This window comes from Schistocerca serialis, unplaced genomic scaffold, assembly GCF_023864345.2.
Source record: "Schistocerca serialis cubense isolate TAMUIC-IGC-003099 unplaced genomic scaffold, iqSchSeri2.2 HiC_scaffold_1329, whole genome shotgun sequence".
In the NCBI taxonomy this organism is placed as follows: Eukaryota; Metazoa; Arthropoda; class Insecta; order Orthoptera; family Acrididae; genus Schistocerca; species Schistocerca serialis.
In genome coordinates, this window is record NW_026047546.1 from 33,088 (window position 1) to 49,778 (window position 16,691).

A 16,691-nucleotide genomic window follows, 5' to 3' on the forward strand; every position below is an offset into this window, starting at 1 on the left:
TGACACTTTTTGTGTCAATGCAGAGGTACTCATTGTTCCTTAGAATTCACTCCAGTTGTCGCATCTTGAATTTGAGGTTCTGTGGTTCACATATTCATCTTGCACATGTAATACTATGTGAATCACACCTCTTTTCTGAAGCCGCTGAAATTTATGAACATGACAATAGTTTTAACAATAAAGAAGTGGATGACTGTCGTAAATACTAATGGAGGAGCTACAGTGGCAGTTAATAGGAAAATGCTCCTCCCCCCCCCCCCTCCCCTCCCCTCCCCCAGGGGATATTTGTGTGTACAGCAAATATAACCTCCAGCTGTGGGCTCAACTCTGGTCCATCACCTTCAATGGAGAGTGAATCTTCATGAATGCCTACCACTCTTGCTGGTGCAAGGTCAGGAAAATCATTAAATAAATCTCAACTGAAGCTTCCAAGATGAAAGCCAATAGGCAATATGTCAACATGTGGCTACAAAAACCTCATAAATTTTGTCTCCATTTTTAGGGTTCTGAACATCAATCAGTGAAAATGGAACCCTTATAGGATCACTTTGTTGCCTGTCAATATATCTTTTCCTCAAGAACAGGGAGAGGCATCAAACTGAAATTCGTGTCAAATATTAAGATCCACGATCCCTTGGCAGTGTAAAAAATTTAAGCTTCTAAGTCAATGTAATCAAAAGATGTGACCATTTATGTCAAATGTTTTGATACTCAAACTCTCACCCATCAAAACATATAGGATACTTCCTGTTGCCCTAGAGTTATGAAATTTGGCAAAAAGCAATGTTTCTCAGTAGTAATAACTAAAAAAATCAAAAGCTGTTAATTTGTAACCAATCACAAAAAAATATTTTATGCCATCTGTCATCTGTAGGTTAGGAACTCTTTTCTCAAAAACTGGTAGAGGTATCACATTGAAATTTATTTCAAATACTAAAATCCACGGTCCTGTGGCAGTGTAAAGAATTTAAGTTTCTAAATAAATGAAGCCAAAAGATGCAGCCATTTGTGTTGCATATTTGGATACTTGCAAACTCACTCATCAAAACCTGTAGATGATCTATCTATATACATAATTAACTTTATATAGAATCTTCAGAGAGCAATGCCTACTCCCACTTATCCAGCTATTTACTCATGTCTACTCTTCTAAGTCAACTGGCAGAATTTGTTTTCAAATGATCACGATTTGTCATCTGTTCTAAACTGACACTTTATATGCTCTATTTACTATTTATAAAAAAAAATAAACATTTTTTAGTGATTCAGTGCCTCGTTTGGAGTGCTGTTGCCGATTGTATAAAAAAAAAAGCTTTTTGTGTGTATAGTCTTTCCTATTCACCTCAATCCCTGGAATTCTTCCCTTTACTCCCTTCTGGTCATCAAATACCCTTAATGGGTTTCGACACAGAAATAAGTTAAATATAGGACTATAAAACTCTTTCTTATGCTTATCCTATACAAAAAATGCTTGAGATGGCAGAAAGATGTGTAACTGCAGGGAAAACTTAGTCTCTCTTGAAAGCTCTGTTAGAGTACAACAGAATGGAAATCTTAGGTATATGGGTATAGCCATAACAAATTATATATCTGGGGAACTATAGTCACAGCAGAAGAAACACAGATGCACCACTACAAGCTGGAATACAAATTTCAAAGTGTGGAGAGGAATCTACGCACAATAGCTAATTATAAGTGACCAAAATGGGTGCTATAAGGGGCAGTCAAATGAAAACCAAAAACCTGTCACAAAGGGACCATAGAACGGTTCCATTCAAGTTCGAAAGAATGATAGCATTCTGACAGCCTGAGAGCACATGGCAATGTCTACAGTGGAAACATCTCACATCTCCCCCAACAAAGAAATCCACAGCTGTTCACATAAGTCTGCTAAGGTCACATGAACCTTCTTCGTTGACTGGAGGGGTCCTGCGCTTGTCAAGTTCCTCAAGTGCACAATCATTGCCCAGTGCTGCAACAACATTTTGCAGAAAATGTGATGTGCCACAAAGTCAAAACACCCAGGAAAGTGGTCAGATTGAATCATCCTGTTGTGCAATAACACATGCCACCACACTGCCAATTGGACGAATGCTACACTTAAGCGATTTGGTCGGGAAACACTGCAATATCCTCCACAGAGCCCATATCTATCGCTTCTTTACTGACGTGAAGAAAGACGAGTGGATGTTGGTTTCAGTCAGACAAGTCTTGTCTTCCAGTCGATTACATATCTTAACACATGTGGGGATTACTTTCAATGGAACCTTTTCATGCTGCTGTTGTGGCAGGTGTTTGGTTTTCATTTGACTGCCCCTCATAGGTGACCATCTGTGGGGATAGGTGACTGCAGCTGTGTTTTGCAAGTGTAAAATTCCAGAAAAAACTGAAGCTGTTCCTTACCTATATAAGTGATTTGGGAGACACTCTGAGCATCCGTCTTAGGTTGTTTGCAGATGACACTGTCATTTATCGACTAGTAAAGTCATCAGAAGATCAAAACAAATTGCAAAATGATTCAGAAAAGATATCTGTATGTGTGAAAATTGACAATTGACCCCAAATAATGAAAGTGTGAGGTCATCCCACATGAGTGCTAAAAGGAATACTTTAAACTTCGGTTGCACGATAAATCAGTCAAATCTAAAGGCCATAAATTCAACTAAAATACCTAGGAATTACAATTACAAACAACTTAAATTGGAAGGAATGCACAGAAAATGTTGTGAGGGAAGGCTAACCAAAGACTGTGTTTCATTGGCAGGACACTTAGAAAATGTAACAGATCTACTAAAGGAGACTGCCTACACTACGATTGTCCATCCTCTTTTAGAATACTTCTGCGCAATGAGGGATCCTTACAGATGGGATCGATGAAGTACATCGAGAAAGCTCAAAGAAGGCAGCACATTTTGTATTATTGTGAAATAGGGGAGAGAGTGTCACTGAAATGGTACAGGATTTGGGATGGGCATTATTAAAACAAAGGCGTTTTTCGCTGCGAAGGAATCTTCTCATGAAATTCCAATCACCATCTTTCTCCTTTGAATGCGAAAGTATTTTGTTGATGCTGACTTACATAGGGAGAAATGATCACTATGATGAAATAAGGGAAATTAAAGCTCATACAGAAAGATACAAGTGTTCCTTTTTATCTGCACGCTGTACAAGATTGAAATAATAGAGAATTGTGAAGGTGGTTTGATTAACCCTCTGCCAGGCACTTACATGTAATTTGTGGAGTATTGATGTAGATGTAGGAATATTATAAATCTTTGACCTTGGCTATATATTTATGAAAAGTATAAAAAGTACATTACAGAAACTTACTTAGTTTAGCAGGTAGTTAGTAACTTATTTGGAACTGATGACTGAAATTTATCCTGAAAAAATAGTTCAATTGCTGAAAATTACTGCCATGAATAAAATAACAGATGCATTATCTTGTTGAAACATTAGACTTTTGTCCCTTAGATCCTCATACAATAAAATCAGTTCTGTCTCTAAAATCTCAATCTCCATGTTAGAGTTCATTCTAGTCACCCAAGTAATGCGTGACTTACCTTTAGCACAGATGGCTGCCCAAATCATAACACTTCCACCATCAAAACTTCTGCTCATTTTTACTTGTTGCTCTGTTCTCAGATCATGCCAGTAATACTGAAACCCATCCGGCCCATCTAAATTACACTTCTTCTCATCAATGAAGATCACTTTATCCTATCCTGAAGTCCATGACACGTGTCTTTCAGCAAACTCCAATCTACTCTGTTTACTTTTGGGGGTTAGAGTAGGTTTCTGCAGTTGCTTCTTGAATGCAAAATGTTTATCATTTGAGGAAATTTGTCATATACATCTGGGAGATACTGGTAACTGTAAATCAGCAACAAGTTGAGAAGAATAATGGTTTGCGGCCACTTTTTTTTGCAAAAGTAACCCTGAAATAATTTTCTGCTGTGTTCATATTTTCCATTCTGTCCATATCGAGTGCCCAATCTAATGAAATTATCAATCACTGTACTTGAACAGCACAACCGCTTGGTGGTTTGTCGATTACAGAGAACCATTTCCTTGTACACACCAATTTTTGACTTTTGGTCATATAATAACTGTTTTCTGTGTGGCATTGTCACAACCATGGTTTATGTGCACAACACACACTGTCATTATTGGTGTCTTTTTCCTATCTGAGTAAAGGCCTGTACGCATGCACTAACACCACACAGAGCTTCCTCCCTCTATACCAAGTTCCACCCTCTACCACGTGGTCCATTGACATCTTGTTATATACTGTACGACTGACATCAAATGTTGTACCATTTGACTGCATTTTTTTGGTATACTGGAACTCATACTATTGTATGTACACTGGGCACACCTATTTCAACTGACAATGTTAATTTTTGCACAAATATCCATACCTTTATACATTTTTCTACTAGCGTATGTTCTGTGTATCAGAAGACATTACTAGGCATCAACTTTCACATTAAACAACATAATCGTGTTTACCTTCAGTGTGTATCCACTAGCAAGTACAAGTCAAGCATTCTGCTCTTCTCTGCAATGAAATCCCAGAAAATGCACACTGCTGGACTGACCAATGAAACGTTATGTCAGCTACTGGTGAATTACTATATGATCACAAATCAGTAATTTCTAACAGTGACAATGAAAATGAAATGATGGCACGACATAATGCTACAGTCAACACCAGCAGACACCAAGGACATTGCAAAAAGTATAAAGAGTTTGAAGATGTTTGTGCACATGAAGCTACTATGTTGACTACTCACCTTAGTTACAATAAAAAGGTCTTCACGTTTCAGTTTCCCCGAGTCAAACCATTTTTTTAGAGCTTGCCCTATTTCTGCTTCATTTCCATACAGATAAGCTGCATCAATGTGTCTGTAGCCAGTTTCCAAGGCAACATCAATAGCACGCCCAACTTCACCTTTAGAAGCCTGTAAAAGCATATCGGATTCAACGTTACTACAACAAAAATGTTCCCATATTTTAATGTTACCCCCCCCCCCCCCCTCTCTCACCACACACATACATTTTATATTGTCCGCACATCAAACTACTTGCCCATAAAATTTGTATCGACAAATATACTGACTCAAAATCTGAGTCGTAAAAACATATTATGAGAAAGAAAGTTGCTACTCACGACATAGGGGAGACGCTGAGTCGCAGACAGGTACAACAAAAAGATTTTCACACTTAAAGCTTTCAGGCAACGGCCTTTGTCAACAATAGACACACATACGCACACACACACTCACTCAAATGCAACTCACACACACAACTGCAGTCTCAGGCAACTGAAACCAGTGTGGTTTCAGTTTTTGTGTGTGTGTGTGTGTGTGTGTGTGTGTGTGTGTGTGTGTGTGTGTGTGTGTAGGCGCGCGCGCGTATGTGTGGTTTCAATTGTCTGAGACTGCAGCCGGGTGTATGAGTTGCATTTGCATGAGTATGTGTGTGTGCGTATGTGTGTCTATTGTTGACAAAGGCCATTGACCAAAAGCTTTAAGTGTAAAAATCTTTTTGTTGTGCCTATCTGCGACTCAGCATCTCCGCTATATGATGAGTAGCAACTTTCCTTCTCATAATATTGTTACAGTCCATCCCAGATTTTCCATCGTTTGAGTCATAAAACCTATACTTTTACATGCAGTAATTCCATTTTGCATTCATTCAATTCATTCATTCATTCATTCATTCATTCTTCATTTTCTGTTGATCCCATGAGGAAGGATGAACCTTCAGGCATGTGGAACAAGTCAAAGCATACACTGCAATGAGACAAAGACATTGCATAAACATCATCATTACAGCTGTATTAAGGTGTCACTCTCCTGTTTAATGCTATTCATAGTTGTGGCATATAAATTTAATCCAGTAAATTAGAAAGAAAGTTGTTAGTTTGAAAAAAGCTGCTGCCTCCTTAATTTTTTCACATAGATGCTGTTAATTCACTATTACTACATTATTATTTACTTAAATACAACAGTATTTTTCCAAGAAAATGTTTTCATATCTCTAAATTCTGAGTACGATTTATAGTACACTAGCCTTTTACCTGCAACTTCTCCCACAAATGTGTTCAACACATATATTGAATACACCTCTGTCACCCCCTCTCTGTGTCTACCTCTTCTTCCCACTCCCTTTGTCTGTCTGCCTCATCCTCCCACCCCCATCTGTATACCTCTTCCTCCCCCTCTCTTTGTCAGTTTCCTTCAACCCCACTCTCTCACTGTAGCTTCCACCCCATCTCTCTGACCATAATCTCCTACCCTCTCCATTTCCATCTCTATCTTCCTCTCTTCCTTTTCCATCTGTCTCACTATCCCTCTACGCATTCCACCTGCCTCATCCGTCTCCCTCTCCTCCTCCTCCTCTATCTGTGCATTCCCATCTCCCCCCTTGCTTTGTCCATCCCCTCCTCTACCCACCTCAACCTGCCCCTCATCAGCATGTAGCCCCTGCAATACAGTTCAATAAAGCACGTCAAAATTACTCCCACAACATGCCTACCATGCTGGCCAGGCTACATATCTGGGGCTTGACAAGATATGTGGTATGTGGTTTATTCATCTCATTAAGTACAATTTTCAAATCATTTGACTTGATGTACAGGAGACATGTCAAGGTTTACAAAAGAAACTTTTTTTCACTTTTTTAAGAGAAATACAAAAGTTTACATTATATTTTACATTTCTAAGTTAAAGCTACACATGTACATAGAATAATACACTCCTGGAAATGGAAAAAAGAACACATTGACACCGGTGTGTCAGACCCACCATACTTGCTCCGGACACTGCGAGAAGGCTGTACAAGCAATGATCACACGCACGGCACAGCGGACACACCAGGAACCGCGGTGTTGGTCGTCGAATGGCGCTAGCTGCGCAGCATTTGTGCACCGCCGCCGTCAGTGTCAGCCAGTTTGCCGTGGCATACGGAGCTCCATCGCCATCTTTAACACTGGTAGCATGCCGCGACAGCGTGGACGTGAACCGTATCTGCAGTTGACGGACTTTGAGCGAGGGCGTATAGTGGGCATGCGGGAGGCCGGGTGGACGTACCGCCGAATTGCTCAACACGTGGGGCGTGAGGTCTCCACAGTACATCGATGTTGTCGCCAGTGGTCGGCGGAAGGTGCACGTGCCCGTCGACCTGGGACCGGACCGCAGCGACGCACGGATGCACGCCAAGACCGTAGGATCCTACGCAGTGCCGTAGGGGACCGCACCGCCACGTCCCAGCAAATTAGGGACACTGTTGCTCCTGGGGTATCGGCGAGGACCATTCGCAACCGTCTCCATGAAGCTGGGCTACGGTCCCGCACACCGTTAGGCCGTCTTCCGCTCACACCCCAACATCGTGCAGCCCGCCTCCAGTGATGTCGCGACAGGCGTGAATGGAGGGACGAATGGAGACGTGTCGTCTTCAGTGATGAGAGTCGCTTCTGCCTTGGTGCCAATGATGGTCGTATGCGTGTTTGGCGCCGTGCAGGTGAGCGCCACAATCAGGACTGCATACGACCGAGGCACACAGGGCCAACACCCGGCATCATGGTGTGGGGAGCGATCTCCTACACTGGCCATACACCACTGGTGATCGTCGAGGGGACACTGAATAGTGCACGGTACATCCAAACCGTCATCGAACCCATCGTTCTGCCATTCCTAGACCCGCAAGGGAACTTGCTGTTCCAACAGGACAATGCACGTCCGCATGTATCCCGTGCCACCAAACGTGCTCTAGAAGGTGTAAGTCAACTACCCTGGCCAGCAAGATCTCCGGATCTGTCCCCCATTGGGCATGTTTCGGACTGGATGAAGCGTCGTCTCACGCGGTCTGCACGTCCAGCACGAACGCTAGTCCAACTGAGGCGCCAGGTGGAAATGGCATGGCAAGCCGTTCCACAGGACTACGTCCAGCATCTCTACGATCGTCTCCATGGGAGAATAGCAGCCTGCATTGCTGCGAAAGGTGGGTATACACTGTACTAGTGCCGACATTGTGCATGCTCTGTTGCCTGTGCCTATGTGCCTGTGGTTCTGTCAGTGTGATCATGTGATGTATCTGACCCCAGGAATGTGTCAATAAAGTTTCCCCTTCCTGGGACAATGAATTCACGGTGTTCTTATTTCAATTTCCAGGAGTGTACATGTAATACAATCCCTGTGTTCAGACTGTGAAGCTGTCCTCAATGAATTCATCGACAGACTAATAACACTTTTCCACCAGAAGAGTAAAGAGCAATCTTTTCAGTGAACCAATCTCCATTTTAAATATATTAGTGCCTTTTATTTTATTGAAAATTTTTAACCCCATATTCTCTGGCATTTGGGAATAAAGTTTTAAATGATGTGTTGGAAGTTTGAAGTTATCTCTGTGGCGAGTGCTGTAGTTGTGGTCAAAACGGAAAGTGTCTCGTGTATGTCGATTTTTATATAGGAATACCACCATCTCATATATGTAAAGCAAGGGGATAGATTTAAAAAATTTTTAACAGTGGTTGACAGAATTCCCGTTTTTTTGCAACACACATGTTTCTAATTACTTTCTTTTGTAATACTAGGAGCCTACATACATTTGCTGAATTTCCCCAGAAGATTATGCCATAACGAATAACTGACTCAAAGTAGCAGTGATAAACTATCTTTCTGGTATCCACGTTTGTGGTACCTGACAAAATACACATTGCAAATGCTAAGTTGTACAGTTTATTTGCTAAGTAATCTATGTGTACCTTCCAATTTACATTAATCATTATGCTTTTAGTTACATTTAGTTTTAGTCCATTTTGATAGAAACAAGATTCAAGTTTTCTAAAGTATTTTTGGCTTTTTCTGGAATATTTTCGGATACCTCATTTTCAATTAGAACTGATGTATCATCAGCAAATAAGTCATTTACGTAAAAAAGAAACAGATAGGGACCCAATATCGGACCTTGTGGTACTCCTAGGGAACTGTTTTCCAATCTGATGAATAATTGGTTCCATTTGAAGTTGAAATTACTCTTTGTTTCCTACCTGACAGGTAAGAGCTAAACCATTTTAAAGCAGTGTCCCTGATTCCATACATCTGTAATTTGTGGAGGAGTAATGCATGGTTCACTGAATCGAAAGCTTTAGTCAGATCACTGAATATACCTGTGACCTTTCTACCTTTATCTAACATGGTGCATATTTTTTGGATAAACTCATTTATAGCATTCACAGTGCTTTTACGCTGTTGGAATCCGAACTGGTTTTTAAAAATTATATCATTTATGGTAAGAAAGTTATTAATTTGTTTTGCTGCAATCTTTTCAAACACTTTAGAGAAGACCGGCAAGAGAGAGAGATAGGGCGGTAATTCCCCATTTGTATTTGCCCCTGACATACAGGTCACCATTCAAAGCAGGTCAATAAAGCAGGCTGAAACAACTTCAACATAACATGCTTGTCATGCAGGGCAGTCTACATGCTGAGGCCTGGAAAAGCTGTTTTTTGCCCCTGAAAAGCAGGCTGCCCTGCAAAGCAGGCTGATTGTTTTCACACAACATCCCTGATGTGCAGTGCAGCCTACATGCCAGCACCTGAAAAAAGACATTTTTGCACATGTCTCCGCTCCTACTGGAGCTATTGGGTTGTGAACCCCACAGTGCTTATACTCATAAGGCCTGTTGCTACTGTGCTAAATTTAGTTGAAATCGATAGATCCTTGACATACACACATATACTCTGCTTTATATATATACAACAGATTATTACTTATCAAACAGTTTTGTAATGAACACAGGTGCTTGTCATCTAGCTAACATAAATGTTCAATCCCTTAAGATAGATATCTCGATAATTTGCAGAAAGAGTAGTTAATGAGGTACATTTTTAATTTTCTTTTGGGTTGGAAGCAATTCGCAATTTCTTGCTGCATGTTGTTGGAGAGTTTGTTGAATACCTTGTCACTGACATACGTAACTAATTCTGAATGGTGGAAAGAGTGCAGAGTCAAAAGTCTACATGTGAATTATCTGAGTGTCTCGAACTGTGATTGGATAAATCAGTCCAACTGGAAACTGATTTTTTTTATTCTCATCAACAAAAACCTTTAAGGAGTAAATATATTGGAAAATGAATATAAGATTTCAAAGATCCTTGTGAAGGCTTCTGCAACACATACAGTTATCTAATTTACATATTATTTTTATGGTGCACTTCTGCTGAATGAACACTTTATTTACTTTAGAAGCAGTGCCCACCCCAAAGACAATTCCATAAGACAACAAGGTGTGTTGTGTAACAATTACTGATGGTTGCACTCGTGTCTTTCCCACCTGAAAAATGTCCAATAAATATTTATCAATCTTTATTTCATTGCATCCGTGTTAGCTTTATTTCAAAACATTCACATGATTTTGTTTGTTTTCTGATTCATGTGAAGTTTATGGTGACAAAGTGGCATCACACTTCTCTGTTGACCTGACACTTTGCTATGCTGGTTGCCATGACAATTTATACGATGAAAACCAATTGCCTTGTTATGTGTTCGTACAATACTTAAAAATAATTGAAACTGATAGTTTTCTAACTGCACCTATAATTAATGCAATGAAAATGTTTAGTATCAATTAAGAGCTGGTTAACTGTGGATGTGGTCTGTTCACTCTGCTAATATTCATATTGTATATAGACATTGAGTAATTTATCAATGCAACAAACATTCAATAGCCATCACTGTGAGAAGATTTATGAAGGATAAGGTACACTATGTGATCAAAAGTATCTGGACACCTGGCTGGAAATAACTTACAAGTTTGTGGTGCCCTCCATCGGTAATGCTGGAATTCAGTATGGTGTTGGCCCACCCTTAACCTTGATGACAGATTCCACTCTCACAGGCATACGTTTAATCAGGTGCTTGAAGGAGTGCTGCACTGAGGAGAAGAATCGATGTCGGTCGGTGAGGCCTGGCACAAAGTCAGCATTCCAAAATATCCCAAAGGTGTTCTACAGGATTCGGGTCAGGACTCCATGCAGGCCAGTCCATTACACGGATGTTATTGTCGTGCAACCACTCCACCACAGGCTGTGCATTACGAACAGGTGCTTGATCGAATTGAAAGATGCAGTCGCCATCCCAAAATTGCTCTTCAACAATGGAATGCAAGAAGGTGCTTAAAACTTCAATGTAGGACTGCACTGTGATAGCGCGACGCAAAACAACAAGGGGTGCAAGCCCCCTCCATGAAAAATATGACCACATCACAACACCACCGCCTCAGAATTTTACTGTTGGCACATCGGATTGCCACATTCTGTACCATGATTCATCACTCCACACAATGTTTTTCCACTGTTCAATCATCAATGTTTATGCTCCTTACACCAAGCGATGTGTTGTTTGACATTTACCAGTGTGATGTGTGGCTTATGAGCAGCCGCTCAACCATGAGATCTAAGTTTTCTCACCTCCCGCCTAACTGTCACAGTACTTGCAGTGGATCCTGATGCAGTTTGGAATTCCTGTGTGATGGTCTGGATAGATATCTGCTTTTACACATTATGACACTCTTCAACTGTCGGCGGTCTTTGTCAGCCAATAGATGAGGTCAGCCTGTACACTTTTGTGCTGTATGTGTTGCTTCACATTTCCACTTCACTATCACATTGGAAACAGTGGACCTAGGGATGTTTAGGAGTGTGGAAATCTCACTTACAGACGTATGACACAAGTGACACCCAATCACCTGACCACGTTCAAAGTCTGTGAGTTCCGCAGGGGGCCCCATTCTGCTGTCCCACAATGTCTAATGACTACTGAAGTTGCTGATATGGAGTACCTGGCAGTAGGTGGCAGCATAATGCACCTAATATGAGAAATGTATGAACCATGGACCTTGCTGTTGGTGGGGAGGCTTGAGTGCCTCAACGATACAGATAGCCGTACTGTAGGTGCAACCACAACAGAGGGGTATCTGTTGACAGGCCAGACAAATGTGTGGTTCCTGAAGAGGGGCAGCAGCCTTTTCAGTAGTTGCAGGGGCAACAGTCTGGATGACTGACTGATCTGGCCTTGTAACACTAACCAAAATGGCCTTGCTGTTTTGGTACTGCGAACGGCTGAAAGCAAGAGGAAACTACAGCTGTAATTTTTCCCGAGGGCATGCAGCTTTACTGTAAGATTAAATGATTATGGCGTCTTCTTGGGTAAAATATTCTGGAGGTAAAATAGTCCCCCATTCGGATCTCCAGGCGGGGACTACTCAAGAGGACATCGTGATCAGGAGAAAGAAATCTGGCATTCTACGGATCGGAGCGTGGAATGTCAGATCCCTTAACCAAGCAGGTAGGTTAGAAAATTTAAAAAGGGAAATGGATAGGTTAAAGTTAGATATAGTGGGAATTAAGACTTTTGGTCAGGTGAATACAGGTTTATAAATACAAAATCAAATAGGGGTAATGCAGGAGTAGATTTAATAATGAATAAAAAAATAGGAGTGCAGGTAAGCTACTACAAACAGCATAGTGAACGCATTATTGTGGCCAAGACAGATACGAAGCCCACACCTACTACAGTAGTACAAGTTTATATGCCAACTAGCTCTGCAGATGATGAAGAAATTGATGAAATGTATGATGAGATAAAAGACATTATTCAGGTAGTGAAGGGAAATGAAAATTTAATAGTCATGGGTGACTGGAATTCGAGAGTAGGAAAAGGGAGAGAAGAAAACATAGTGGGTGAATATGGATTGGGGGAGAGAAATGAAAGAGGAAGCCACCTGCTAGAATTTTGCACAAAGCATAACTTAATCATAGCTAACACTTGGTTCAAGAATCATGAAAGAAGGTTGTATAAATGGAAACCCTGGAGATACTAAAAGGTTTCAGAGAGATTGTATAATGGTAAGAGAGAGATTTAGGAACCAGATTTTAAATTGTAAGACAATTCCAGGGGCAGTTGTGGACTCTGACCACAATCTATTGGTTATGAACCGTAGATTAAAACAGAAGAAACTGCAAAAAGGTGGGAATTTAAGAAGATGGGACCTGGATAAACTGACTAAACCAGAGGTTGTACAGAGTTTCAGGGAGAGCATAAGGGAACAATTGACAGGAATGGGGGAAAGAAATACAGTAGAAGAATGGGTAGCTTTGAGGAATGAAATAGTGAAGGCAGCAGAGGATCAAGTAGGTAAATAGATGACAGCTGGTAGAAATCCTTGGGTAACAGAAGAGATACTGAATTTAATTGACAAAAGGAGAAAATACAAAAATGCAGCAAGTGAAGCAGGCAAAAAGGAATACAAACGTCTCAAAAATGAGATCAACAGGAAGTGCAAAATGGTTAAGCAGGGATGGCTAGAGGACAAATGTAAGGATGTAGAGGCTTATCTCATGAGGGGTAAGATAGATACTGCCTACAGGAAAATTAGAGACCTTTGGAGAAAAGAGAACCACTTGCATGAATACCAAGAGCTCAGATAGAAACCCAGTTCTAAGTAAAGAAGGGAAAGCAGAAAGGTGGAAGGAGTATATAGAGGGTCTATACAGGAACGATGTTCTTGAGGACAATGTTATAGAAATGGAAGAGCAGGTAGATGAAGAGGAAATGGGAGATATGATACTGCGTGAAGAGTTTGACAGAGCACTGAAAGACCTAAGTCACAACAGGGCCCCGGGAGTAGACAACATTCCATTACAACTACTGACAGCCTTGGGAGAGCCAGTCCTGACAAAACTATACCATCTGGTGGGCAAGATGTATGAGACAGGCAAAATACCCTCAGACTTCAAGAAGAATATAATAATTCCAATCTCAAAGAAAGCAGGTGTTGACAGATGTGAAAGTTACTCAACTATCAGTTTAACAAGTCACAGATGCAAAATATTAACACAAATTCTTTACAAACAAATGGAGAAACAGGTAGAAGCTGATCTCGGGGAAGATCAGTTTGGATTCCGTAGAGGCAATACTGACCCTACGACTTATCTTAGAAGAAAGATTTAGGAAAGGCAAACCTACGTTTCTAGCATTTGTAGACTTAGAGAAAGTTTTTGACAAGGTTGACTGGAATACTCTCTTTCAAATTCTGAAGGTGGCAGGGGTAAAACACAGGGAGCCAAAGGCTATTTACAATTTTTACAGAAACCAGATGGCAGTTATGAGTCGAGGGACATGAAAGGGAAGCAGTGGTTGGGAAGGGAGTGAGACAGGGTTGTAGCCTCTCCCCGATGTTATTCAATCTGTATATTGAGCAAGCAGTAAAGGAAGCAAAAGAAAAATTTGGAGTAGGTATTAATACCCATGGAGAAGAAATAAAAACTTTGAGGTTCGCCAACGACATTGTAATTCTGTCAGAGACAGCAAAAGGACTTGGAAGAGCAGCTGAACAGAATGGACAGTGTCTTGAAAGGAGGATATAAGATGAAAATCAACAAAAGCAAAACGAGAATAATGGAATGTAGTCGAATTAAATAAGGTGATGCTGCGGGAATTAGATTAGGAAATGGGATGCTTAAAGTAGTAAATGAGTTTTGCTATTTGAGGAGCAGAATAACTGATGATGGTCGAAGTAGAGAGGATATAAAATGTGGACTGGCAATGGCAAGGAAAGTGTTTCTGAGGAAGAGAAATTTGTTAACATCGGGAGTGTAGCCATGTATGGAAGTGAAACATGGACGATAAATAGTTTAGACAAGAAGAGAACAGAAGCTTTTGAAATGTGGTGCTACAGAAGAATGCTGAAGATTAGATGGATAGATCACACAACTAATTAGGAGGTATTGAATAGAATTGGGGAGAAGAGGAGTTTGTGGCACAACTTGACTAGAAGAAGGGATCGGTTGGTAGGACATGTTCTGAGGCATCAAGGGATCACCAATTTAGTACTGGAGGACAGCGTGGAGGGTAAAAATCATAGAGGAAAACCAAGAGATGAATACACTAAGCAGATTCAGAAGGATGTAGGCTGCAGTAGGTACTGGGAGACGAAGAGGCTTGCACAGGATAGAGTAGCATGGAGAGCTGCATCAAACTGGTCTCAGGACTGAAGACAACAACAACATGTTTCTGGTGGTGTCTGGATACTTTTGATCATATAGTGTAATTCAGAATGGAATTACTCTGCATGTTAATACTAAATATGAGGTAATTATAATTATAATTCCATTTTCAAAATGTTGTAAAGCACATATCATTGTTCAGAACAATATCAAATTTGAGAGAATATTATAGAGGAAGGGGGAAGACATTAAGGAAACTAAAAAACTTCATGAAAATTTTATCACTACATGGCAGAATGTGCAAAATAAAAGATGGGGGTACACAACTGCCCCTCAGTTTGCATCTGAGATGCTAGATGTGACTGTCTCAATGTAAAATCACATGCTGTTTGTAAAGTTATTTTACAAGAATGGTGACTGTGCGGCAGTAGCTCTGCAGTGGTTCATGACACTCAAGGGTATGAAAAAAGGTGTTGGTCCAATTTCTGGCAAGCGTCTGGAGAAAATGATTATAGAATTCAAAAAAGAAAGGTTCTTTTCAAGTGCAATGTGGCAAAGGAAGGGAAAAAATAATTCTGCATCAGTAGAAGATGTGGCCATACCATTGCAGGAGGGATCGAGCAGTGGTGTGCTAACATGCAGTTCGTGAGGAATTGAGCAAATTTTGGAAATGCCTGGGAGTACAGTATGTGAAATTCTATGAAACATACTCCATTGCTATCAGTACAAAACCACCTGTGTTCAGGGCTTGCTTCACCCTGACCTTCCAGTAAGACAAGTATTTGGTATACAGTTTCTTGCTCACATTGAAATCGACAATGAATGGCCATCAAACATTCTGTGGACAGACGAAGCCCATAGCCATTACTAACAAGGGAACCTCCCCATCGCATCTCCCTCAGATTTAGTTATAAGTTGGCACAGTGGATAGGCCTTGAAAAACTGAACACAGATCAATCGAGAAAACAGGAAGAAGTTGCGTGGAACTATGAAAAAAATTAGTAAAATATACAAACTGAGTAGTCCATTCTCAAGACAGGCAACATCAAGGACAATGGGAGTCAAGGAGCGCCGTGGTCCCGTGGTTAGCGAGAGCAGCTACGGAATGAGAGATCCCAGGTTCAAGTCTTCCCTCGAGTGAAAAGTTTAATTTTTTATTTTCAGTTTATGTGACAAACTCTTATGTTTTCATCACTCTTTTGGGAGTGATTATCACATCCACAAGAAAACCTAAATTGGGCAAGGTAGAAGAATCTTTTTACCCATTCACCAAGTGTACAAGTTAGGTGGGTTGTCAACATATTCCTGTCATGTGATGCACATGCCGTCACTAGTGTCGTATAGAATGTATCAGAGGTGCTTTCCTGTGGAGGAATCGGTTGACCTGTGACCTTGCGATCAAATGTTTTTCTGTGGAGGAATCGGTTGATCTATGACCTTGCGATCAAATGTTTTCGGTTCCCATTGGAGAGGCATGTCCTTTTGTGTACTAATCGCACGGTTTTGCGGTGCGGTCACAAAACACAGACAGTAAACTTATTAGAGTGAACAGAGACGTCAATGAACGAACAGACATATCATAACTTTGTGAAAATAAAGAAAGTAAAATTCTGAGTCAAGGGAAGACTTGAACAAAGGACCTCTCACTCCGCAGCTACTCACGCTAACCACAGGACCA